Source organism: Anomaloglossus baeobatrachus, chromosome 1 (assembly GCF_048569485.1).
Source record: "Anomaloglossus baeobatrachus isolate aAnoBae1 chromosome 1, aAnoBae1.hap1, whole genome shotgun sequence".
NCBI lineage: Eukaryota > Metazoa > Chordata > Amphibia > Anura > Aromobatidae > Anomaloglossus > Anomaloglossus baeobatrachus.
In genome coordinates, this window is record NC_134353.1 from 891995783 (window position 1) to 892022721 (window position 26939).

Below are 26939 nucleotides of genomic sequence, written 5' to 3' on the forward strand. Positions count from 1 at the left end.
GGTCAGCAGGGTACTCTATCTTTTTATCTCCTGTAGAGTGTATGTTCTTATGGTTAATGGGATCCTCTCTCTCGTAAAGGTTATGGTCTGTCTTATGGTTAGCAGGGTCTTCTCTCTCCTATAGAGTGTAAGCTCTTATGGTCAATGGAATTCTCTCTCCTGTAGAGTGTAAGCTCATATAGTCAGCAGGATCCTCTCTCATCTGTAGAGTCTTACCTCATATGGTCAGTGGGATCCTCTCTCCTGTAGAGTATAAGCTCCTACAGTCAGCAGGATCCTCTCTCATCTGTAGAGTCTTGCCTCATATGGTCATTGGGGTTCTCTCTCTCCTGTAGAGTGTAAGTTCTTATGGTCAGTGGGGTCCTCTCTCTCTTCTGTAGAATGTAAGCTTTTATGGTCAGCGGGTCCTCTCTCTTCTGTAGAGTGTAAGCTTTTATGGTCAGCAGGGTCCTCTCTCTCCTGTAGAGTATAAGCTCTTATGGTCAGCGGGGTCTTTTTCTCTTTTTCAGGTAGAATGTAAGCTCTTATGGTCAGCAGGGTCCTCTCTCTCCTGTAGAGTGTAAGCTCTTCTGGTCAGCGGAGTCCCCTCTCTCTCTCTCTCCTGTGGACTGTACGCTTTTATGGTCAGCGGGGTCCTCTCTCTCTCCTGTAGAATGTAAACTGTTATGGTCAGTGGGGTCTTCTCTCTCCTGTAGAGTGTATACGCTTATGGTCATCAGGGTCCTCTCTCTATTTCTCTCTCTCTCCTGTAGAGTGTAAACTGTTATGGTCAGTGGGGTCTTCTCTCTCCTGTAGAGTGTATACGCTTATGGTCATCAGGGTCCTCTCTCTATTTCTCTCTTTCTCCTGTCCCCCACATGTATTTTCTGAGCAATTACAAGCTTTCCAGTAGTGTTGAGTGGACCCGGATCCACAAAATCCGGATCCGCACGGTTTGAGCGCCCGATCCGAGTCCGACCAGTACCCGGGATTCGAGGTGCACGATCCGGATCCGTTTTTTTTTTCTCTCTCTCTCACTTTATTTGCCGCACATCGAATTTTGAGGGAAAATTTGTCAAGCTGGTTAATCTGAATTTCAAAAGATTTGCTCATCTCCATAAACAATGCTAGATTCTCCGAGCTTGAGTCTGACTCCAGGCCTCGTATGCGGTCTGACATACTTACTGACGTTGAACCCTAGATTTGACTATTAGGACCTTCCTGCGGCTAAAGGGAACAATTTTAATAATGACCTTACATTAGGGAATTGATGTCTATGCAATTTCCAACAATGTTTTTGTCAATTCACAGATTTTTCCTTCGATAATGACACAACCTGATTGTAGTCGTCTCTCCTTTGAACTTAACCCTAAATCGGGGTAGTCAAGGGTAAAAGCATGTGGATATTTCTAACGTCACATCAAAGCCTGCGAAAATCTAAACAAGTAGGACAGATGCTTTTGTTAAAGTGAATTGTGGCTCATTTTCTTCTCTACAACAGCGCGGTATTCTGTTTCTATGAAGGAAACATATAATAAGTGGATGAGGAGGCCGCGGCGGACACCACTCCCCCTAGTTTCTCATGAACTTCTTTTGTATTGGGCTCCTGCGATCTTTGATCACCAAGGATTTAAAATGAATCTCTCAGCATCTTTGTCTTTATCTTGAGTCGCCCTTCCTTCCCTTCTGTGTGTTTTAGTTTAAACCCCAGGCTGGGGAGGGAATGCTATTATCTTACCTGTCCTGTGGAAATGGGAACCTGATCCTATAGGAAACAGTGGAGAGCTGGAAAGATCAGTCTCATGTCACAGAAGCAGCTCTCTTATCTAAGTCTAAGTGTCAGTATAAATAAATAAACCACCAGGTGCTAAATAAATAATACTCCATAATAGTGTCCCTGCCTCAGCAAGCCTTCTTTAAAGGGACAGTGCCATCAAAAGGATGTCGTGGAAATGCTACTTTACAGAACTCTGTTGGATCTGGTGGTGGTGAGCTTTAAGTTATACTTCACTTAGAATAAGTGGCTACTTATGCCCAAAAAATGGTTATCATCTACAGTACTAAGGGGTACTTTGCACGCTGCGACATCGCTACTGCGATATTGTCGGGGTCAAATCGAAAGTGACGCACATCCGGCGCCGGTAACGACGTCGCAATGTGTAAAGCCTAGATGCGCCGATTAACGATCGCAAAAGCGTCGAAAATCGGTGATCTGTGTAGCGTCGGTTATTTCCATAATGTCGCACCAATAGGAGATACAATGTTGTTCCTCGTTCCAGCGGCGGCACACATCGCTGTGTGTGAAGCCGCAGGAGCGAGGAACATCTCCTTACCTGCCTCCACCGGCTATGCGGAAGGGAGAAGGTGGGCGGGATGTTTACGTCCCGCTCATCTCCGCCCCTCCGCTTCTATTGGCCGCCTGCCATGTGACGTCGCTGTGACGCCGCACGACCCACCCCCTTAGGATGGAAGCGGGTCGCCGGCCAGAGCAACGTCGTAGGGCAGGTAAGTGCATGTGAAGCTGCCGTAGCGATAATGTTCTCTACGGCAGCTATCACAAGATATCACATGTGTGACGGGGGTGGGTACTATCGCGCTCGGCAGCGCTATCATCGGCTAGCGATGTCGCAGCGTGCAAAGTACCCCTTAGACAAATGTGCACTATATGGATAAAAGTCCTACACATTACACCTATAGGAGCTCTTATGACCACCCATAGACATTAAAGGGGCTGCCCACTACTTGGAGGACCCCTTCTCATTCCCCTTGTTTGCCCCAGAAAAATAACTAAACCCATTGTAACGTCTGCTCGGGACCACAGTCTCAGGATGGTTGTGACGGACAGACAAAAGGCAAGCCGCCCACTAAGCAGGATCCCGAGAACCCCGAAAACTTTAACCCCTGTAAAGGGACTAGAATTACTACAGGGCCCAGGAGGTCACTGCCTATGGAAGGCTTCAGTCCCAAGAACAGTAGTCATCAGGCAGGGTCAAACCAGGAGGTACAGAAAAGGGACAAAATCGCGAGCTCTGGGTTAAACTTAAGATGGCAGCGAAGTACAAAAATGGCAGTTAGGAGAGTCGTCAGAGAGCAGGCAGAGGTCAAAACACAGGGATCAAATATACAGAGTAGGGTGTGAACTAGAGAAGCAGTAATAACTAAACTATATCTGGCATGGAGCAGCAGACCATTAAAGGTATAAGAAGAGTGTGGTATCTTCCAATAGGCTGGAGCTGGAAGCTGAAAACTTTACCTGGAAGGCACACAACACCACAGTCAGCCTATACTCACCTTCGGTGCGACCACAGTTCCAGCAATGTCTTAAGTCATGTTCCCAAGGCCCACGTGACATTGTTATGACACACAAGCTCCGCGACCAATCAGCGCCAGCGTCTGTTTCCCCACCTTCGTACATTTGAAAAGGATGTGAGGGCTGCGTTGACTTCCTGTTCAAATGTCTGAAGACGGAGTGAAGGAAGCTGGTACTAATTGGTTGCGTGGCCCGCGTGTCATAACAATATCAAGAGGGTCCCAGGAACACAACTTCGATATTGCTCGAATCGCAGCCGCACCGAAGGTGAGTATAGGCTTATTTATTTTTGTGGGGTGGACAAGGGGAATGAGTAGGGATTGCCCAAGTAGTGACAGAACCTTTAATATTGAGTTGGTTCTGCTTTGCAGCTAAACAAGTGTCCACTCTACCAGGAAGGATGTCTAAAAGATTTTATAAGATGTCTGAGGGAATCATAGAATGTTAGAGGTGGAAGGGATCTCCAAGGTCATCAGGTCCAATCCCCTGGTTACATTTTTGCCCATTGATCCAGAAGAGCATTTGTGAGGTCAGACACTGATGTTGAATGGGATGTCATTGCTAACAATGTCCATTTCAGATCAACCCAAAGGTGTTGGATGTGGTTGAGGTCAGGGCTTTAGGGGTGCTTCACACACAGCGAGCTCACTGCCGAGATCGCTGCTGAGTCACGCTTTTTGTGACGCAGCAGTGACCTCATTAGCGATCTCGCTGTGTGTGACACTGAGCAGCGATCTGGCCCCTGCTGCGAGATCGCTGCTCGTTACACACAGCCCTGGTTCGTTTTCTTCAAAGGCGCTCTCCCACTGTGACACACAGATCGCTGTGTGTGACAGCGAGAGAGCGACCAATGAAGCGAGCAGGGAGCAGGAGCCGGCGTCTGACAGCTGAGGTAAGCTTGTAACCAAGATAAACATCGGGTAACCAAGGTGGTTACCCGATATTTACCTTAGTTACCAGCCTCTGCAGCTCTCACGCTGCCTGTGCTGCCGGCTCCCTGCACATGTAGCTGCTGTACACATCGGGTTAATTAACCCGATGTGTACAGCAGCTAGGAGAGCAAGGAGCCAGCGCTAAGCAGTGTGCGCGGCTCCCTGCTCTCTGCACATGTAGCTGCATTACACATCGGGTTAATTAACCCGATGTGTACTGTAGCTAGGAGAGCAAGGAGCCAGCGCTCAGTGTGCGCGGCTCCCTGCTCCCTGCACACACAGCTAAGCGGTGTGCGCTGGTAACTAATGTAAACATCGGGTAACCATACCCGATGTTTACCTTAGTTACCAGTCTCCGCAGCTTCCAGACGGCGGCTCCGTGCAAGCGCAGCGTCGCTTGCACGTCGCTGCTGGCTGGGGGCTGTTCACTGGTCGCTGGTGAGATCTGCCTGTTTGACAGCTCACCAGCGACCATGTAGCGATGCAGCAGCGATCCTGACCAGGTCAGATCGCTGGTCGGATCGCTGCTGCATCGCTAAGTGTGAAGGTACCCTTAGTCATGTTCTTCTACATGAAACTACTCCAAGCACGTCTTTGTGGATCTTACTTTGTGAACAGTCATGGCGAGCAGAAAAGGGCCTTCCCTAAGCTGTTACCGTAAAAATAAAAGCTACAATTGTCCACAATGTCTTGTATGCTGAAGAATTAAAAATTCACTTTACCGGAACTGAGAGTCAGAGCAACCGTGAAAAACAAGCCAAGACCATCATCTTCCCTCTATCAAATATTGCTGTTGGCATAATGCAGTCAGACAGATAATGTTTTTGCCAAACCCAAACTCATCAATCAGAATGCAAGATACAGAAGTGTGATATGTTGCGCCAGGGAATGTTTCCACTGCTCCATTAGTGGCTGCTTTACACCACTCCATCAGATGCTTGTCAATGTGCTTGGTGATATAAGGCTTGTTTGCAGCTCTGCACGGACATGGAAGCTCATGCCATGAAACTCTTGAGCATGCAGTTTTTTACTGTTAATGCCAGTTGACTTTAGACTTGGGAGTTATGGAGTCAGCAAATAGGTTTTTTATTGCACCTCTGGAGTGGTGCTTTAAATGTAAGCCCCCTGCCTTATAGTCACCTTCTAGCGGCTTCACCTTCTGTCGCCACCGCTCCGGTTGGTCTCCTGTGATTTGTTCCTGCTTCAGTGTTTCATATTTCAGAGGTCACAACTCAATACAAGTCTATGAGAGCCTCCTTCTGGCCTCATTCTGGTTCTCATAGACTTGCATTTGCAGCTTGTGACGTAACTTCTCACGTTTGGGCAGTCACAATATGGCACCACAGACGATATGGCGCTGCCCCAGGTGAAAACGTGGGAAGCTGAGTATATGACATGATGCAAGGGACTTAGATTCAAAGCGCCCCTACTAAGGCACTGAAAAAAAAACCCTGGAGGGAATGCTTTAATGACTTTTTTGGTCTCTCCTCCTCAGTACTCGCTGACCCCGCTCTATAACTTTACATGGTCTCCATTTTGTGGCTGAGTTCCTTCCACTTTTAAATAATGTCACTCACAAGTTATGGTGAATTATTAATGGAGGGAAGAAATATCCATATCTGACTTGTTACATGGGTGACCTCCTATTACAGAACTGCACTGGTATCAGTGAGATCTCTAGAAGTCATTCTGTCACACATGTTAGTGAAGGCAGATGGCATGGTGAGAGGTCGGATTTTTTATACCAGTAGAAAAGGGAATGGATCTATCACCTGAATTCAGTGATCACGTCATGTGTCCCACTCCCAATATAAGTGCAAAGAACCGTATGAATGCAGGTGTAGTAGCCTTGTGTTACCATCGCTCCGTTCACTGTTCGTGGGAGTGGTGGTCACACATAATCACTGCCACTCCGTTTACACAAGGGTCTTCAGGCCCCCTCTCTTCAGGATTTAGGATTCAGCATTTATCACCTATCTTTTGGATAGACAGTAACTGTAAGTGATGGAATAACTACTTTACACATGGCAGTAACGGCAAAGGCAAAAAAATAGAATGATTTGTGCACTCGGCAGCGATCACCCAACAAATCAGCAGCTAACCGGATCGTTAAAGGGAACCTGTTACCAGATTTGGTGACTATAAGCTGCAGCCACCACCAGTGAGCCCTTATATACAGCATTGTAGAATACTGTATATAAGAGCCCAGCTGATCTAAAGACCCTTATTATGCTTACATAGGTGGTCCGGTCCGGCGCCTCCTCTCTCCTGGGATTTCTGTACTCCTTCTATCCAGCTCAGTGTCGATGACACATCTAGGTCATCCACACAGGCCGGTATTGCGGTCCTGCACTCGTTGGTCTGCCATGCTGAAGGCAGATGAAAGTACTGTAATGCGCAGGCGCAAGAAAAGATTGAAGACCGCTCATGCATTCGCACTACAATACTTTGATCTGCCCTCAGCAGATCAAAGTGCGCTTGTGCAGCCTCAGCAGATCAAAGTGCGCTTGTGCAGGACTGCTATGCTGGCCTGTGTGGATCTCCTAGACACGTCATCCACACTGGGCTGGGTAAAAGGAGGACGAAGATAGCAGCAGAGAGGAGGCGCGAGACCGGAGAGCAGAGACACCCATAAAACTGGACCGACCCCTAGGTGAGTATAATAAAAGTGTTTTTACGTTCTACACAGCGGCCCGGGCTCTTATATAGAATATTCTAGAATGCTGTATATTAGAGCTCACTGGTGCTGCTTATAGTCACCAAATCTGTTGACAGGTTCCCTTTAAATCTGGCAATATGTAAACTGATTAAAGTACACTGTGTTCCAAATTATTATGCAAAAAAATATTTTTTCATATTTTCCTAAATTAACTTTATGAATTGCAGTCATTGTTATTTTCCAGTCATCTACTATTTGAGTATAATTGAAATGGTTTTGATCAAACTGCCTATGAAAACAGTATATTTTTAAAAATAATAAACACTCAAAATGCACTTAAAATGCATGTTCCAAATTATTATGCACAGCAGAGTTTTCAACCTTTTTATTTTGAAAAACAAAATGGTCAATTGTGAAATTATAAGCATTATCAGCCTATTACAAAATGAAATCAAACAGTTTTCAAGTCAAAACTTAATTCTAGGTGATGTTACAATTGCACATAGGACCCCTTGTTTGAAAGAAGCTTCTGAACTCTCTCGTCCATTGAATTAGTCAGTTTTTGGATGGTTTGTGCTTCAATTGTTTTGCATGTGGACAGAATACCCTCCCAGAGCTGTTGCTTAGATGTGAACTGCCTCCTGCCATCATAGACACTCCTTTTGATGATGCTCCAGAGGTTCTCAATGGGGTTGAGGTCAGGGGAACATGGTGGCCACACCATAAGTTTGTCCTCTTTTATGCCCATAGCAGCCAGAGATGCAGATGTGTTATTTGTAGCATGAGACGGTGCATTATCATGCATGAAAATGATTCTTCCTCCTGAACCATGGCAGGAAGTGTTGTTTTAGAAACTCCACATAGATTATGGAGTTCATCTTTACCCCTTCTGGGATCCTAAAGGGGCCGACAATCTCTCTCCCCATGATTCCAGCCCAAAACATTACTCCACCTCCTCCTTGTTGGCGCCTTAGCCGTGTTTTCATGGGGTGTCCATCAACCAGCCATCCTCCACTCCATCCATCTGGATCATCGAGCGTTGCACGGCACTCATCGGTGAACAAAACAGTTTGGAAGTCAGTCTTCATGTATCGTTTGGCCCACTGGAGCCGTTTCTGCTTGTGTGCAGTGGATAGAGGTGGTCGACAGGATGGCTTACGCACAGCTGCAAACCTCTGAAGGACCCTGCATCTTGTTGTTCGGGGGACGTTGGAGGCACCAGCAGCTTCAAAAACTTGTCTGCTGCTATGACAAGGCATTTTAGCAGCTGCTCTTGTAACCTTACGCAATTGCCTGTTGGAAAGAGTCCTCAATTTCTCCTTATCAGCATGCACACGCGTGTGCTGTGAATCAGCTACATACTTCTTGATTGTGCGATGATCACGATGAAGTGTATGGGCAATGTTGATTGTAGTCATGCCTTCACCTAAACACTCCACAATTTGTTGCTTCTCAGCAGCCGACACATCCTTTTTCTTCCCCATTTTGGCAAAAAATGTAGGCTGCTTAATAATGTGGAACAGCCTTCTTAAGTTGTCTTGCCTTTATTTGGACACACCTGCCAAACTAATCTGCACAGGTATCTGCAATTGCTTTCAGTGATATAAAGAGCCCTGACACATATCACCATCAATGAGTTTACATGACAAACAAAAAATTTCTAACCTTATCACTCCTAAACTCTTTTTGCATAATAATTTGGAACACAGTGTAGAGTGCTAATGTAGCGCCCCACGGGGCAGGTAGTTAACCTACTCATTGCTGAACCGTTTCAGGTCGAGCCAGACGATGTCACGAGGTGGCCTTGCCCGGTTCCATTGCCCCGAGGCATATAGTAAATGGTGGGGGAATTGGGGTATTTGGGAGAGTTTGTCGTGATGCCACCTGTGGTATGCGGCCAGCAGTAGCCGCCGCTGCAGAATTCATCGCTGGGGCAGGTGTTATGGCAGCCGGGATGGTGTCGCTCCCCACAGGCGGAGCGGGCCCTGGGTGCATAAAGAGGGTTTTAACGGTCGTTGGCGCCTAAGCGCCGGGCGGCGGCGCCAGTAAGGACGAGCCAACACAGACTCTGCTGGTTTTGGGTGTAGTTTACTCACAACTTCAGCTGCCAGCCCGGTCACACTGGTCACTGCTGTGATTTGCTCAGGTCAATCCCAGATCCGGAAAGGGGTCACCACCGCTCCAAGCCCCAGGGTCCAGTAAAGTCCAAGTTTTCCAGAGATGTCTTGCCAGAACTATGGTCCTGACAGGTCTGCTCCTGATGTGAGTGGGTTACACCAATTTCTACCCCCAGTGGAACCCGCCCCAAAGGTGGCTGGCTTCAGTGACTGAGAAGTCCCATGATCGTTATGGCCACCCCACTGCCTACCCTGAACCATCCCACCCTGTGTGAAGGCTGTATGTAGTGTGTGAATGTGGAACACAGGTGATTAATGCCCCCCCTTACCTGAGATGAATACCGCACCTTAATTGAGGTGCAGTACCCTCGTGGCGACCTGAGCCTCAGGGATGCCACACTAACGATACATGAGAGGCCATGCTGCAGATTCTACACCAGAAGTAAGATCAAACTGACCACTGTTGCAGAATCATCTCCTTCCATACCCAACGGTTAAAACTTGTAATCACGTAGGGTGTAATTTTCAGGTGGCCAGTTGTCTGTAAAATTCTGGACAGGCAGTAAAAATAAGAGATATTTTTTTCCAGTGACTAAAAATCACTATTTGAAGTTGTAGGAACTTGTACAGGACGAGTATTGTGATGAACATTATTATTATTTGTATTGGTTGTTGCAATGGTAACCTTTTTTTTTATTTTGCAATCCCCAGTAAATGGTTTTGATTGTATCTGTTATAGACATACAGTGGCATGCAGAAGTTTGGGCACCCTTGCTCAAAATGACTGATATTGTGAACAGAAGCAAGTTGAAGTAGAAATGAACTCTAAAAGGCATAAAGATAAAGATGACACATTTCCCTTGTATTTTACCCAAATATATATATATATATATATATATATATATATTTATCTTTTGCATTTTTAAAATAACAAAAAAGGAAAATAGGCCAATGCAAGTGTTTTGGCACCCTGCATGGTTAGTTAGTAACTAGTAGCACCCCCTTTGGCAAGTATCAGGGGACTGTGAAGCCTGCTTTACACGTTGCAATTTCGCATACGATATCGTATGCGATCGTAACCGCCCCCATCGTATGTGCGGCACGTTCAATTTGTTGAACGTGCCGCACAAACGATTAACCCCCGTCACACGTACTTACCCATCCATATGACCTCGATGTGGGTGGCGAACGTCCACTTTCTGGAGTGGGAGGAACGTTCGGCGTCACATCGACGTCACGTGGCAGCCGGCCAATAGAAGCGAAGGGGCAGAGCTGAGCGGGACGTAAACATCCCGCCCACCTCCTTCCTTCCGCATTACTGTCCCGGAGCCGCAGGACGCAGGTAAGATCTATTCATCGTTCCCGGGGTGTCACACACTGCGATGTGTGCTACCCCGGGTACGATGAACAATCTGACGTTCAATTCATGAGGAATGAATGACGTGCGTGCGATGAATGCTTTACCGTTCAATCGCAATCGCACGTAGCTGTCACACACTGAAATGTACCTTACGATGCCGGATGTGCGTCACTTACGACGTGACCCCGCCGACACATCGTAAGATATATTGTAGTGTGTAAAGCGGGCTTGAGGGCCATTGTAAAACCTTCAGCTTGCACCTTTTGAGGTCATCTATTGTGGATTTTGATGTGTGTTTAGGATCATTATCCATTTGTAGAAGCCATCCTTTATTCAACTTCAGTTTTTTTACAGATGGTGTTATGTTTGCATCAAGAATTTGTTGAAATTTCATTGAATCCATTCTTCTTCTATCCATGAAATGTTCCCTGTGCCATTGGCTGAAACACAACCCCAAAGCATTATTGATCCACCCCCATGCTTAATGGTTGGCGAGATATTCTTTTCCTGAAATTCTATGCCCTTTTTTATTGCTAATAGTTTAGTTATAAGGAACCCAAAGGTAACTCCAGCAGTGGTGTTTTTTAGAAATCCAAAAGAAGGAGGTGGTAATCCAGCTACATTGAGACTTATGTATTGTTATGGTTTGTTTTCAATGAATGTGCAGTTCCTCTATTCTTGTATATAAGTCCATGTTAATAAGGCAGTGCCATATACATAGGTTGTGCTGGATCAAGAATGAAGTTCCATTCTATGATGTCACGATTTTGTTTTCTCAGAATTTCCATATGAATATGTAAAATAAGAAACCCACTGTTTGCCTTGAACAGATTCATACATTTCTATGGGCATGGGTCCATAAATTAACATGAGCTGAGCATTCATATGTTTTCAATGGGCATAGGAGGAAAAAGCAGCTGCTGGACTCGTCTAGAAGCGTCTTATCTTCCCTTGAAACAGATGGATTGGTTGGTGGTATTTCATTTTCTCAAGTCTCATCTACCCCAACAGGTCATGAGAGTTGGGGGTCCCTATACACATCACAGGTTTGTCCAGTCTTGCTGAAGGTGGCAATTAATACTTTTCAATCAAAGTATCTCTTTTTGTCTGTTTTAGTAAATACTTGCATTCCTCATAAAATAAGAATGTTGTGATTACTTTTCTTAGACTTTTGCACTTTATTGTCCCTCTTACTCAGGATCCGAGTTATCTATTACCATCTAGACATGTACATTTAAATGGTGTTGTGTTCCTTTGGGCACTTTAGGGTTAACCTCATCTCTGGCTCTGCAGCAGACTAAGGCCGGTTTCACACATCCGGCTTTTTGCTGTTTTGCCGGATGCGGCGCTCTCCCGTACAGTTAATACAGTACAATGACAGCGCTGTAACTTCCGGGTCACATGCGCCGGTCACATGACAGCATGTGACCGGCGCTTGTTGCGCTGTCATTGTACTGTATTTACTGTACGGGAGAGCGCCGCATCCGGCAAAACAGCAAAAAGCCGGATGTGTGAAACCGGCCTAAGGCTACTTTCACACATCCGGTTTGAGCACTGCTGCTCAATCCGGCTGTGAAAACTATGCAACGGATGCGGCGAAAACACCGCATCCTTTGAATAAGTTTTTACATGCAGCCCGTCCGGTTTTTTCCGGTTGCGGCATGCTACTGAGCATGCGCAGTGGAAAAAACCGCATGCGGCGAGCGGATGCGTTTTTTTCCGCATCGCGCCGCATCCGGCCTCCATAGGTATGCATTGAAAAATGCGCCGCAGCGGCCGGATGCGGCGCAATGCGGTGTTTTTTGCCGGAGCAAAAAACGTTGCAGGGAACGTTCGATCCGGCCGCGGCATCGGCTAAATCTGCCGCATGCGGCAAAAACCGGACCGAACGCAAGCCCCTGCGGCACAATACGGCACTAATGTAAGTCTATGCAAAAAAAAAAACGCAACCGGCGTTACAAAAGCCGGTTGCGGTTTTTCTGCAGAGCGCCGTATTGTGCCGCAGAGCAAAAATCCGGATGTGTGAAAGTAGCCTTACTCAGCTGCCAGCAGTTTCTCATTTCTGGCCTGTATATAATCCCTCTGCTTCCTGGAGGGGTTGCTGGATATTCAACTCAGTTGGAGCTAGCCCAGGAGCAGAGAAGATGTGTCTGTTGCTTTCTGCTGTGTTTGTAGTAAGTTATTCCTATTACCCCCTTTTCTTCGTACACTTACCCATGCACCTTTGGTTGTTCTCTGATGCAGGTTTTTTGGTGTGTGTGAGTTTTGGTTTATCCCGTCCATTGTTCTGGGTTTTTGGGATCTCCATCCTGGTCAGTCCCCTGGGTGGGAGGGACTTAGTCATCAGGGCCAGGGATAGGAGAAGGGGCAACGTTGGAGGCTTGACCCTGACTACCTTCAAGTCTACCGACGGGAAAAGAGACAGCATAGGGTCATCAGTCTTTTGCCGGCTTTACACGAGATGAGCTATCGTGCGATGCATCTTCGGGGTCACGGTTTTTGTGACGCACTTCCAGCATCGTTCACAACGTCATCTCGTGTGACACCTCCGAGAGACGCAGTATCGCTCACAAATCGTGAGTCGTGTACTCGTCGCTCAGTTTTAAAAAATTGTTTAATTAAAATGGCGCCAGTTGTTCATCGTACCCGGGGCTGCACACATCGCTCCATGTGACACCCCGGGAACGATGAACACAGCTTACCTGCGTCCCGCGGCTCCCGGCGGCTATGCGGAAGGAAGGAGGTGGGCGGGATGTTTACGTCCCGCTCATCTCCGCCACTCCGCTTCTATTGGCCGGCGGCTGTTTGACGTCGCCGAACGTCCCTCCCCCTTCAGGAAGTGGATGTTCGCCGCCCACAGCGAGGTCGCTCAGCAGGTAAGTACGTGTGACGGGGGTTTCACGACTTTGTGCGACACGGGCAGCGATTTGTCCGTGACGCACAAACGACGGGGGAAATCGCACGATCGGTCGACTTGTGTAAAGCAGGCATTAGGGCCAGCTTAGGGGTCTCTGTGTCATCCTTGTCTCTTATCACAGCCCGTTGGGGCTCACAATGTAAATCCCCTTTCAATATTGTCTTTGGATTGTGGGAGGAAACCGGAAAACCTGGAGGAAACCCATGCAAACACAGGGAGAACATATAAATTCCTTGCAGATGTTATCCTTGGTAGGATTTAAACCCTGAACCCCCAGCGCTACAAGACTGCAGAGCTAACCACTGAGCCCCCATACAATGTTAACCACTGAGCCACCATTCTGCCCTTGGAACCTAGGCTGTACGACATTGTCAGTAATAACCTGGAAGTGTCAGAGTGCAGAGAGACACGCTCTTTTGACATTTGGAATGGTATCAGACAATTTTCAGTTTATTGATACATTTTCAAGAGGAACAACAAAGGAATGATACAATGCAGAATTCTAAGAACAGATGATGGATTTACAAACACAAGTATCTATTAAATCAAACATGCAAAGAGGAGTAAAAACTAGCGTTGCGATCAGTGAGCGAGAGTTTTCCAAAGTCTCGTTGGATCCTCCCTTACATTCATCATGCGTTCAGTTAAAATCAATCTGTTAGAGGGATTGTCCATGCACTGGTTTTATGTTGTCTCCCAGTCTAAAGCGGGCTTTACACGCTACGATATCGCTAATGCGGAGTCGTTGGGGTCACGGAATTCGTGACGCACATTCGGCCGCATTAGCGATGCCGTTGCGTGTGACATCGATAAGCGATTTTGCATCGTTGCAAAAACGTGCAAAATCGCTAATCGGCGACACGGGGGTCCATTCTCAAATCTCGTTACTGCAGCAGTAACGAGGTTGTTCCTCGTTCCTGCGGCAGCACACATCGCTGCGTGTGACGCCGCAGGAACGAGGAAGCTCCCCTTACCTGCCTCCCGGCCGCTATGCGGAAGGAAGGAGGTGGGCGGGATGTTACGTCCCGCTCATCTCCGCCCCTCCGCTGCTATTGGGCGGCGGTTCAGTGACGTTTCAGTGACGTCGCTGTGACGCCGCACGGACCGCCCCCTTAGAAAGGAGGCGGTTCGCCGGTCACAGCGACGTCGCCGGACAGGTAAGTATGTGTGACGGCTGTGGGCGATGTTGTGCGGCACGGGCAGCGATATGCCCGTGTCGCGCAACAGATGGGGGCGGGTACCCACACTAGCGATATCGGGACCGATATCGCAGTGTGTAAAGTAGCCTTTGAGACATTTCCGCTCATATTTGTGTCTATGGTTGAGTGCACCATTTATGGATTGTTCCCATCTGATACATTGACGTTGCCTTCAAGTTGTGACCATGAAAGGTTAACGTTCGGGATGCATTTTAGCTTCTTGGACAATATTTGCCCCTGAAAGGTTGTATCCAGGATGGGATTTGTGCAGGTCTAGATTCTGATATGACCTCTTTGGAAAAGCATCTCGCACTTCACTGACATTAAATTACTAAATGGAAAATGGCGTCATCGTAATCCTAATTATTTTTAGTTGGTTAATTACCCTAAAGCTGTTTATGGACATTACACGACCAGTAAGTCTCTGTGCACACAACATCAGACCATTCCTTCTGCTGTATATTATACATTCCTTTATATCGTCTATATAAATACATTGTAAAAAAAATATATATTTTTTTTTTATTTTGTGGTGGCCTTCTATACAGGTTACAGTTATCATCTGCACTTTCCTATTCAACTAGAAAAAAAAGTATGCAATATATGTCACCCCAATGTAGGCTGATTTTATCCTCAGTGGGCTAAATTGAAGCGCTATAGACATGGAAAATCTCCTGGCGTATGTGTTAGACATAAAGCTCAATATAGCCCAACATGTTGTCACAGGTGTGTCATGGATGACAGATAGTTATCTGGTTTCTGGCAATAGAAGGTCACAATGTTTGGCTGTATAGAATGCTCCCTGTGTTTCCATTGTTCCTGCTGTCAGTATTCATCGGTATAGGTAGCTTTTCTGCCGTATTTTCATCTCTCTCCCTTTTGGACCCAGCAGGAGGTGAACTTCCACCCAGCTGCTGATCATCAGCATTATGGTGCTTAAATACACCTTCCTTCCTTGGACTGGTGCTGGTGATATTTTCAGTTTATTCAAGTCTTGGTTGCAAGCAGGTGGCTTGTTCTCCTCTGTGGTATTGTTGCTGAAAACATTGCTGAACTACCTGAGTCATCTGTAGATACGTAGTTCATGCATTTTCCCCCTGTGTCCTACTTGTGTTGTCTACAGTGTTTAGTGGGGTTGACGAAGAGCTCATCCCATCAGTTCCCTATTTAGGGCGCAGCACTAGGGATACCTAGGGTCAGGTATCCGGCTTTGCGCATAGGTGCAGAACCTATCTAGGGTGATGAGGGTCCTCAGGGACCAGCAATAGTTTTGACCAGAGGTCATCATCTTCCCTTTCCCGAGACACAGGGCTTCCCTTCCCTATCTTCACCGTTTTCTTGGTACTTCCCCATACTTAGTGTGACACATGTGTGATCTGCTGGTTTAAATGTTAATGTTAATTCATTTTAATGATTATCATCATTATGAGCATTAAAGGGTTTGTCCGCTGCTTGGACAACTCCCTCTTATTCTCTGTCTGGCCACATTAATATAAATAAGCTTATACTCACCTCTGGTGCTGGCGCCATTCCATCGGTCTCGGCATTTGCTCTCCCAAGGCTCATCTGAGACTGTTACGTCCTGCACCCATTCATCGCCATCTTTCCTTTCCTGGCTTTCAGACGTATAGGTAATTATCAGGATATGAGCAGTAGCCGCAGCTCTCACTTCCTATCGATTACTCATAACTCTGAAGGCCGGAAGAGAAAAGCCAGTGGTGATTGGACGCAGAGCTCATGTGACATCAGAACCTCACGTGAGCCCCAAGAAGGGAGCACCTGCACCGCTGGAATGACACCGGCTCTAAAGGTGAGTGTGAACTTATTTATTTTAATGGGCTACATGGGGAATGAGAAGGAGTTGATCAAGTAGTGGACTACTCCTATAAAGAAAATGTGTCAGTAGGACTTCACCCACCAAACTATTTAGAAGCCTCCAAATGCTTGACTAAAAGCCTCTATGCTGTGCGATTTCAGGAAAGGGATCTGTCAGTAAGGCAGGAGGAGTCAGCACTGGGTGGGGAATAGAGCTGGAGTGACAGAGGCTTCAGATCTACAATAGCCCTTCAGCCTCATTTACATATCAATTCAAACACTGATTTCTCAGCAATGGAGGAACAGACTGGCCATGTACAGGTATTGCTGGATTTGTCTTTGAAAGAACTGCATGTACATATAAGTTATTTGGGGGAAGTGTGAAATCCTGATGACAGGTTCCCTTTAAGTTGCTTGGATGTCATGCTAGACTTATTTTATCTTATTGAACCTTGCAAACCTCATGCTGGTAAGCAGGTTAAGCTTTGACCACTGTGTGACATAGTTTCATGGCTGTTAAAGTTGAAAAATTACACATTTCAATCAAGTCAACTGATGGAAGAGAGAGGAAAAGGGAAGGGACACGTGAACAACCACAATGCATGATTTATCCCAATTGTCAATCCAATGACCCAAACATTTAGAAAATAATTTTACAAATTTACATAATTATTTCTCCTAAAAATGTATCCAAGCCCTTTTGAAACTGTCACGACTGTGTCTGGACCTTCAGGTGCTGCTGCTGGGACTAGGTGCAGAAGGGCCTGGCAATCGTCCAGACGTTAATGGACGCTGTCCCTTTAAGGGCTTAATTTAGTTTTATTTTCTGTTTCTTTGCCAGGTTGGAGGAGCCTTTCCTCCAGCTGGTAATTAAGGACCTTTATAAGGTTGGGCCTCTCACTCCTCCAGTGCGGGTTATACTCTCCACTTGGAGAAGTTGCTTGCTCAGGAGTGCATGTGGCATCAGACTACTGTTGCTGTTTATTCTGAAGATTCCCTCTCAAGATAAGTTGTTTTTTCCTTTTCCCCCATTTTGCTGTTTATTTTTGTGTTTGTTTTTCCCTCCGTGGATTGGTGGGTGGTGGGATTTAGTCCTAGGGTCTGGCTAGGAGACAGGGGCACGTTGGCGGGCCACACCTCTTAACCATTATAGGTACCTGTGGTTTGAGGGCAAGCGCAGGGCCCCCCAGTGTCAGGGCAAGCGCAGGAGCCCCTGGTCACACACCTCTTTGTGTTTCAGTCTCCCTTATTCCCAGGAGTCCACTTGCTGAGTGTCTCTCCCCACACCAAGTGTCGCGGGCGGAGGAGGGGATGCTGCGCTCTCCCACTGCTCGGGTCCGGCCGCTGCTACTGCGGCTGCTGCTCGGTGGTGGCTCGAGCGGTGGGCCGGATCCCGGGGACTCGAGCGGCGTTCCTCGCCCGTGAGTGAAAAGGGTGGGGATTTTGATTGTGGGGGTTTTGGTTATTGTCCGTGACTCCACCCACTGTTGTGGTGATATTGATGACACCACCGCTGCTCTAGACTGGGATCCCGGGAGCGGTGACAGGGAGCAGCTTTGTTGTTAGTTCTCCCCTCCGTGGGTAGGGGGTTGGTTGTCCCAAGGCCCAGTGATGGGGTAGGGATGGATGGCAGGCAGGTTACGGGGCCTGGTGAGGTGCAGGGTCGTGGGGGGCAGTGCTGTGCCGCACGGCACGGTGGTACTCACTCAGCCAATGATGAGGACACAGTTCTCGGTAAAACACACGGCTGGATGGACGGGTCCCACAGGCGGCTGCGGTGTTGTTTCTCCCGGCAGGTTGGTGATGACTGCCTTTCCCTGCACCTATGTACGGTAGATGGTTCCAATGGGTTCCCACCAGTAACCCGCTCCCCAGCTTGGATATGGGCTGGAGGAGCCCCTTTTGCCCGCAGGCGCTGGCCCTGAGAAACGGTTGACTTGGCGGTGGCGGTGTCTCCCTCACTTGGTTGGACTGTTGCCTTCTGTCGGGACTTGGCTGTTGGGAAACCCAGGAGGTTCCCTTCACTAACGAATTTGGCAAATTCACGGCGACTCCTAGCCTTGCCGGGGTCCGTAAGCCCCTGCCAGATGGTGCTGGCTTCTCTTTGCGTACCGGTCCGGTACCGCCGGGCCACCGCCTGTCCACGGTCCTTACGGTAGACTCCAATCAGCCACTCCTGCAGACGGTCACCACCGTCTGCCAACCTTGCTGTCCCGCCCAGGCCACACACCCGGACGCTGTCAGTTAGTTGCTCCACTACCACTTCTCCTCCTTCCACTTTCACCTCCAAAACTAATCTGTCTGTTTTCCCGCCTCCAGGACTGTGAACTCTTCGATGGGCGGGATTAACCACCTGGCCCACCCCCTGGTGTGGACATCAGCCCCTGGAGGAAGGCAACAAGGGTTTTATGTCTGACCTCGGTGTGCCTGCTGGGAGTGTGGGGTGTGTTGATGTTGTTCTCTGTGGCCCCTGGCTTGTCCAGGGTGCCACATTCCCCCTTAGTTAAATGCAGACCGTCCGCGGGCTGCCCGTCCATCACCGGTTTTATTTTCACAAACTGAAAATTATAAAAACGGTAAAACACAGATTACATTTATAATAACATCTTCCCACATCGGGAGGTACTCTTACTTAAACGTTGCGTAACGGTTACGGCTTCCGCTCTCTCCCACCCAAGCAACCTGGCCCTGATGCTGCCCCTAAGCAAACAGGCAGCACCCCTTGACCCCAGTCCTGCACAAGTTGCCCGAGCGGGTTCTGTCCTTTTCAGGGGACCCACGTCCATGGGGAACCCCTGAAACCCCCAGAGGATCGTCACCGGTTCCGGTGGTGGCTGGGCCCCAGCCTGCTCCACTGCGGGCCCTTCCTCCAATCTGCCTCTCCGGAGGCGGTAACGGTGAAAGCCACCACAACATTATTTACATGCCACAAGTTTGTGGTTGCCCTGCTAGTTCTCGGGCCTGTTCATAAGGAGTTCCTTATGCAAAATGGGGAAGGGGGTCCCAACGGGGACCAGTTGCCGGCAACGACCGGTTCAAATCAGCAGCAAATCAGGTGAACTTCATCGATAGATTATTTACTTATCATTCATCTTCCAAAACTTTAAACAGCACTCTGGTGGTCCCAACAGGGACTTGCCGTAGGGTCCTGACGAGGACTGTCAGCTGGGTCCCAGGGGCCATCCATAACGCTTGGCTCCGGTACAACTTTCTCCTGCAGCTTTCTCACAGTCAACCATCAAACAGCACGAGCCCCCAACGCCACCCACACACAGGGGTGACACTGTCCCACTGGACTCCATTTTCAGCTGCCGATGATGCGGGTACGACTGCTCCTCCAACCGGACTCCCTAGCCTTGAGGGCCGTCTGGAATGTGAGCAGAGTCCCAATGGGGACCGACAGCAAGGTAACTGGGAACCGCTGACTTTGAGGCGGCTACCACCGCAGGGGGTCAGCCCACTCAGGGACCGGGCGGTACATTGGGTTCTCTTTCCATTGGCAGTTCAACCCAGAACCACTGACGGCCGTTAGGAACGGTTGTGGGGTCAGCGTACTCGGGACCCCCTCCTCCATCAACGGCATTCTTTCTGGGCCTCCAACCGCGATGCCAGTCCCCGGCTCCCACTCAATCAGGGGTGGTTCTGGAGTTTGGGTGGCCTGGTCGCGGTGCTACACGGTTGCGGCGGCCCCTTGCTCACGGGCCCCTACTACGGCAACCATTCTGCGCATCTCCGCCTTCCAGTCCAGCAACTGCTGCAGGCTCTGCGCCCTCACCTTCAAGCAGAACCGGCCCAGTTCCCGTTCCAGCCACGCCGCGGTCCCAGCAGGGAGCTCACCCGGGCCGCAGTCTTCAAAAGCTACTCCTCCTCGGTTCCCCCAGAGCTTAGACGCCCCGGTGGCGGGTACTCCCGCGCTCCAGTCGAGGACGCCCCCATTCCTCCATCCGCGTCCCCCTTAGCCTCTTTCCAGCTCCTCCTCTACAGGGGCGGGGTTTTGGCCTTCGCGCCTCCACTACTCGAGGAGACGCTCGAGCGGGAATGGCGGCTTCACAAATTTTCCGGCCGGACACCTCCGACGGTAACAAGGCGCACCTGTACCAGACGGCAGAGCGGTAGGATCCTGTTCGTGACGCCAAGTTGTCGCGGGCAGAGGAGGGGACGCTGCGCTCTCCTACTGCTCGGGTCCTGCCGCTGCTACTGCGGCTGCTGCTCGGTGGTGGCTCGAGCGGTGGGCCGGATCCCGGGGACTCGAGCAGCGTTCCTCGCCCGTGAGTGAAGGGTGGGGATTTTGATTGTGGGGGTTTTGGTTATTGTCCGTGACACCACCCACGGTTGTGGTGATATTGGTGACACCACCGCTGCTCTTATCGGGGATCCTGGGAGCGGTGACAGGGAGCAGCTTTGTTGTTAGTTCTCCCCTCCGTGGGTAGGGGGTTGGTTGTCCCGGGGCCCGGTGATGGGGTAGGGATGTATGGCAGACAGGTTATGGGGCCTGGTGAGGTGCAGGGTCGCGGGGGGCAGCGCTGTGCCGCACGGCACGGTGGTACTCACTCAGCCAATGATGAGGACACAGTTCTCGGTAAAACACACGGCTGGATGGACGGGTCCCACAGGCGGCTGCGGTGTTTTCTCCCGGCAGGTTGGTGATGACTACCTTTCCCTGCACCTATGTACGGTAGATGGTTCCAATGGGTTCCCACCGGTAACCCGCTCCCCAGCTTGGATATGAGCTGGAGGAGCCCCTTTTGCCCGCAGGCGCTGGCCCTGAGAAACGGTTGCCGTGGCGGTGTCTCCCTCACTTGGTTGGATTGTTGCCTTCTGTCGGGACTTGGCTGTTGGGAAACCCAGGAGGTTCCCTTCACTAACGAATTTGGCAAATTCACGGCGACTCCTAGCCTTGCCGGGGTCCGTAAGCCCCTGCCAGATGGTGCTGGCTTCTCTTTGCGTACCGGTCCGGTACAGCCGGGCCACCGCCCGTCCACGGTCCTTACGGTAGACTCCAATCAGCCACTCCTGCAGATGGTCACCACCATCTGCCAACCATGCTGTCCCGCCCGGGCCACACACCCGGACGCTGTCAGTTAGTTTCTCCACTACCACTTCTTCTCCTTCCACTTTCACCTCCAAAACTAATCTGTCTGTTTTCCCGCCTCCAGGACTGTGAACTCCTCGGTGGGTGGGACCAACCGCCTAGCCCACCCCCTGGTGTGGACATCAGCCCCTGGAGGAACGCAACAAGGGTTTTATGTCTGACCTCGGTGTGCCTGCTGGGAGTGTGGGGTGTGTTGATGTTGTTCTCTGTGGCCCATGGCTTGTCCAGGGCGCCACACAAGCCTGACAGAAACCATAAATTTTTCCTGCTGTGACCAGCTCCTGAAGTAGATGTCACACTAGCTATGGAGGAATACCAGACAAATGGCAAACGGGGGAAGAAGGAAACCCTGTCTTTACAGAAAGATTGTGACCCCTGCTAAAACCTAACGCTAGCCCCTTACTCCCCTGACATCCCTAGATAGGTTGCGTACCTTTACGTCCATCAGGATACCTAAACCGTGACTGACCTTAAATGGGCCCTAGGTAGTGAGCAGACAGGATGAGCGCTAGTCAACCCCACTAAGACATAAAGAAAACACAGGGAAAACAAATGGGGGAATGTAACTTATCAGCAAGATGACTTTGCAAGAATGACAGCAATAAACAACGTGTTACGACAGGAGATTTCAAGCCAACTGCTTGCAATCTGGACAGCATAGGAGTATACTCTATCACCAGTAACAAACCAAGGGGAAATGCAGGTATATATAAACAAAGAGAATGAGGATAAGAATTTGCAGCTGAACTGCTAAGATATCCGCAGGGTCCAAAAGGGAAAGAATTAATCCCTCACAGGTGAAGATACATAGAACTCCATTCACACGAAGGATGAAAGAATGGAATCTCAAGGAGCAGTTTGTGCAGCCAAACGCAGTGACCTTCTGCAGCCAGACACCACAGGGTTGTCTGTCAACTGCGACACAGCCAACACAGTAGACTACTATACCACAGATTAATGATTCTTATAGTGAAGAAGCTGTCTCCTCTGGAGATTAAACTTTTCTTTCTCGAGGTGGAAGGAGTGTCAAATTATCTTTTGAGGGATATTTCCATGAAACAGCTTTTGACTATATTTTTCGTAGGAACCATTTATGTCCTTATACAAGTTCATCATGTCTCCCCTTAGACATCTCTTCTTAAGACAAAATAAATTTGATTCGTGTAATCTTCCCTCATAACCAAGATCCACTATGCCCCTTATCATTTTTTTTACCCTTCTTTGTACCTAAGTCCAGATCATCTTTTCTATGTTTCTATGAACTGAACTGCAAACTCCAGACCTGCATTTACCCATTAGGTGTCAATGAGGGACAAACACCTTTTGCAAAGTCCAATAATGCTATTTCCACAGCTCCCCTCTGTCTGGTTTCTACTCATCTCTTCATAAAAACTAATCAGGTTATTTTGACAACTTTTATCCTTAGCAAAACCAGTTGCGAATATCAGTTATAATGTTATTTTCTGCCACATACTCCTTTATATAATCCTATTGATTTTTTTTTCTTTCAATGGATTTTAAGCTTACTGGTCTATAATTACCTGGGAAAGACCTAAACCATTATTAAAATTGCTCACCACGTAAGGCTATGTTCACACACTGCATCTTTTCTAAACCCAAAGATGCAGCATTCTTGGCCCCAAAAAAGTACCCGCTGCAGAAACATAAAAAAAGGCATGCGTTTTTGCCATGTTTTTCCCAATGCGTTTTTTTTTTAAGTCAAATCTAGTGACTGGAAGGGCTCAAAAATGCTGGAAAAATGCAAAAAGAATTGACATGCTGCATCTTCAAAAACGCAGCCAAGATGCAGCCAACAAAAGATGCCCAGTGTGGACAGCAAAATAGAAATCTCATAGACTTTTCTGGGAGAAGGTAATGCATGCATTTAGGTTCTTCTTTGTGACCTCAAAAACGCAACAAAAATGCAATAAAGATGCAGTGTGTGAACATAGCCTTAGATTTACTCCAATTGCTTTGTACCGTAGCAGTCACTAGAAAGATTGGATGCAGCCCATATGTCCCGATGAACTTGTTCACATTTATTCCATTTTGGTTGCTTGGGACAATATCTATGTTTCATCACCTAAGTATATTGGACTTATTAGAGCACAGGGATCGACCACATCTGCCATTTTCTCTTCTTTGGTGTATGCAGATCTAAGGAAGCATTTCATAGTGTGCATGGCCGGAAGGGCAGTGACTTCTGATCATGCGTATTGACCCTAAAGCCGGCGTTCTGAACCGGTCACAATGGACATGGGTACAAGCGGCACCGCTGATGACGCTGGGTAATGGGTATTGAATAGCATGTTAGCACGACCCTGTGGGTGTGCTAACATGCTAAGAGGGCGGAATGAGCACAGGAACTAACGCCATTGCGACTAGTTGCTGCACTCATTAGCATATGATAAATGATCTTTAGGAATACTTTTTCCTAAGATCTCTTTATCTATGCTACTAGATACAGGGACAGTTAGAAAGGAATTAGCAATACGTACCCAGAGCTTCTCGTGGTTCTGACAGGTTCCCTTTAATAGGTCTGCTGTTTGGAAAAAGAAAAAGCAATGACTTTTTAATAAGACATCCAAAAATTATTCTTATTTTGTGAACATTAACTAATTTGCTGTTTAAAAGATGAAGAAGCAAATGTTTTTTAACAAGCTATCGAAAAAACTTCATTTTATGGGAACTGGAACAGTTTTCCTATTTAAAAAGGAAAAAAAGCAATGGCTTTTTCACAACTCAAGCCATCCAAAAATTATCCCTTTTCAGGAAATCCTTCAGGTGCACTTACCCTATACGGGGTAGAGTTCACAGCAGCATTACTATATAGTTAGTGGACAAAATGAACAGACAGTAGATGCGTGGTTGTCTATAGTAAGACACAGTGGCAGTGGTGACAGTCACATTGTGTAGAATTTTATGCAACAGTCTTAAAGATATCAATCTACATAAGGTGAGCACTATGTAGATTGAGTGTTTTGGAACTCTTCCAATGTGCAATACAGGGTAATATTGTGGTACCGTGTTAGCCAGAAAAATCAATTGAAATACTATGTCCCAAGAATGACAAAAGTATTTTAGGAGTGATACCTTTGTTTTTTCTGGTTAGCCTATAAAGGTATCACTCCTAAAATACTTTTGTCATTCTTGGAACTCTTCCAAAACATTTAAATCAAAAATCCTGCAAAGATTCCCCCTCAAAAGGTTTTCCCTTTTGAATGTTAAAAAAAATAACAAACCTTTGCATGAACATAGCTTTAACGATGTCACTAATAAACATGCGTGATCCTGATCGGCAAAGATTGGAAAATGTTAAAATCATACAATCTCATAGACCCTCCCCCATCACTAATCTAGGGCTTAGTGGCAGCTGTGGGCTGACATTAACCGCTTACACTACCCCGATTGCCACCACACCAGGGCAATCGGGAAGAGCCAATTAAAGTGCAGGGACTGTCGCATCTAACAGATGCAAATCCGGGTGGCTGCAGGCTGATATTTTTAGGCTGGGGGCTCCCAATAAGCATGGGTCTCCCAGCCTGAGAATACCAGCCTCCAGCTGTTGGGCTTTATCATGGCAGAGTATCAAAATTGGGGGGACCGCACGTTGGTTTTTAAATTAATTATTTATTTATTTAAATTTAAAAAAAAAATAGCCCCATGGTGTTCCTCTTGTTTTGATACACAGCCAAGACAAGTGCATGGCTGGGGCTGCAGCTTGTAGCCGTGGGCATTATCTGTGATGGTATCAATACAGGGGGACCTTATGCCAATTGTTTTATCTAAGTACACAGCGTGTGTGATTCCAACCAATCACAGACGCTGTCTCAGAGGATGGAGGTGTGGTCCAACGGCAGCCAACCAGAGATGACGGTGGAAGGGGAAAGCAGTGAATATGCATTAAATATATTTAGCAAAACCAGAAGTAGCGCTGCATGAGACTCGGTAAGTTTGTACAGCTTTAACCCTTTTTTATTTTCTTTTACAGCCCCCCAACCTTATTTTACAACCCATCACTTTTTCCCTCCCATTGAATTTAATGGGTTCGGCTAGGATTGTTGATCGGTTCGGCTAGGATCGTCGATCCGATCGCGATCTCAGGTGGGATCAGCAATCTTAACCGATCCGATCCTTGGCAGGATCGCTCATCTCTAGTCACTAGTTGAAGGTCAGTATAGTCAGTTTCTGTAAACATATTGTTGGTAGAACATCCTTCTTTATTGTTTCTGATTAGCCAAATTATCGGCGCATCTCAGCCTCAGCCCAAACAAATTTTTAACCTTTCAAGAACCCAGATTATAATCTTCATTTTCTGTTCATTTTAAAATCTCTTCTGCGTCTCTCCAGCTTTTCCCAAATTACAGCACCCATCGTGTCACGACAGCAGGTGGATCCGGGTTGCAGAGCAATAGTTAAAGGTTACGTTACGTTTCCGCTGCTCATTGATATGTGACCCAGTAAGGTTACTTTATTCCTTACTACTCTCATTAAGAGCTTGGCATCTTTAATTCAGAAGTATTTTCATCTCCTTCTAATATTGGGGCCCCTTTTATTCTTTGCCTGTAAGTTATTGTTCTGAGTGAATTCCTAATAGATTGAGAACATGTTGTTCTACTTATAAAAGTTCTTTCAATTATGCAAATATAGTAACATATTATATTTGTTTTCTCATATTATAAGTGAAATCTGACGATATACAGCGGCAGTTTTTGGCGCTGTGAAGCTCGGAGGTACTTTGCATATTGGAAACTGTATTTTTAAGAAATATTTATATTTTTACTATTATAAATAAATTAGCAGAGGCTAGCGGAAATCAAATTGTTTGCCTTTGTCGAGAGAAAGCAACACCGTCTTGTAGTAATTGACATGTCTTAAGAATATTTCAGAACCAACCAAATAAATACCCTGTTTCCATGAAAATAAGACCTACCCCGAAAATAAGGCGGGCTTTTCACGTTGCGACATCGCAAGCTGATGCTGCGATGTCGCACGCGATAGTCCCCGCCCCCCGTCGCAGCAGCGATATCTTGTGATTCCTGGCGTAGCGAACATTATCGCTACTCCAGCTTAACATGCACTCACCTGTCCTGCGACGTCGCTCTGGCCGGCGTCCCGCCTCCTTCCTAAGGGGGCGGGTCGTACAACGTTAGAGCGACGTCACACGGCAGGCGGCCAATGAAAGCGGAGGGCTAGAGATGAGCAGGATGTAAACATCCCGCCTACCTTCTTCCTTCCGTATAGCTGCCGGCGGCAGGTAAGGTGATGTTCCTTGCTCCTGCGGCTTCATACACAGCGATGTGTGCTGCCGCAGGAACGAGTAACAACATCGGACTGTCGCGTCAGCGTAATCATGGATTACGCCGACGCTGCACCGATGATACGATTACGACGCTTTTGCGCTCGTTAATCGTATCATCTAGGCTTTACACACTACGATGTCGCATGCGATGTCGGAAGTGCGTCATTTTCAATTTGACCCCACCGACATCGCACCTGCGTAATTTTGAAAAAGTCGGAGCCTACACCGATGATACGATAACGACGCTTTTACGCTCG

The 26939-nt window shown here is 47.7% G+C and overlaps 1 protein-coding gene across 1 annotated transcript in view; it reads left to right on the top strand.

Annotated features, from left to right (window-relative positions):
- FGF10 (fibroblast growth factor 10) overlaps positions 1–26939 on the top strand; it is a 172440-nt gene that overhangs the window by 106120 nt on the left and 39381 nt on the right. The window lies entirely within an intron of this gene.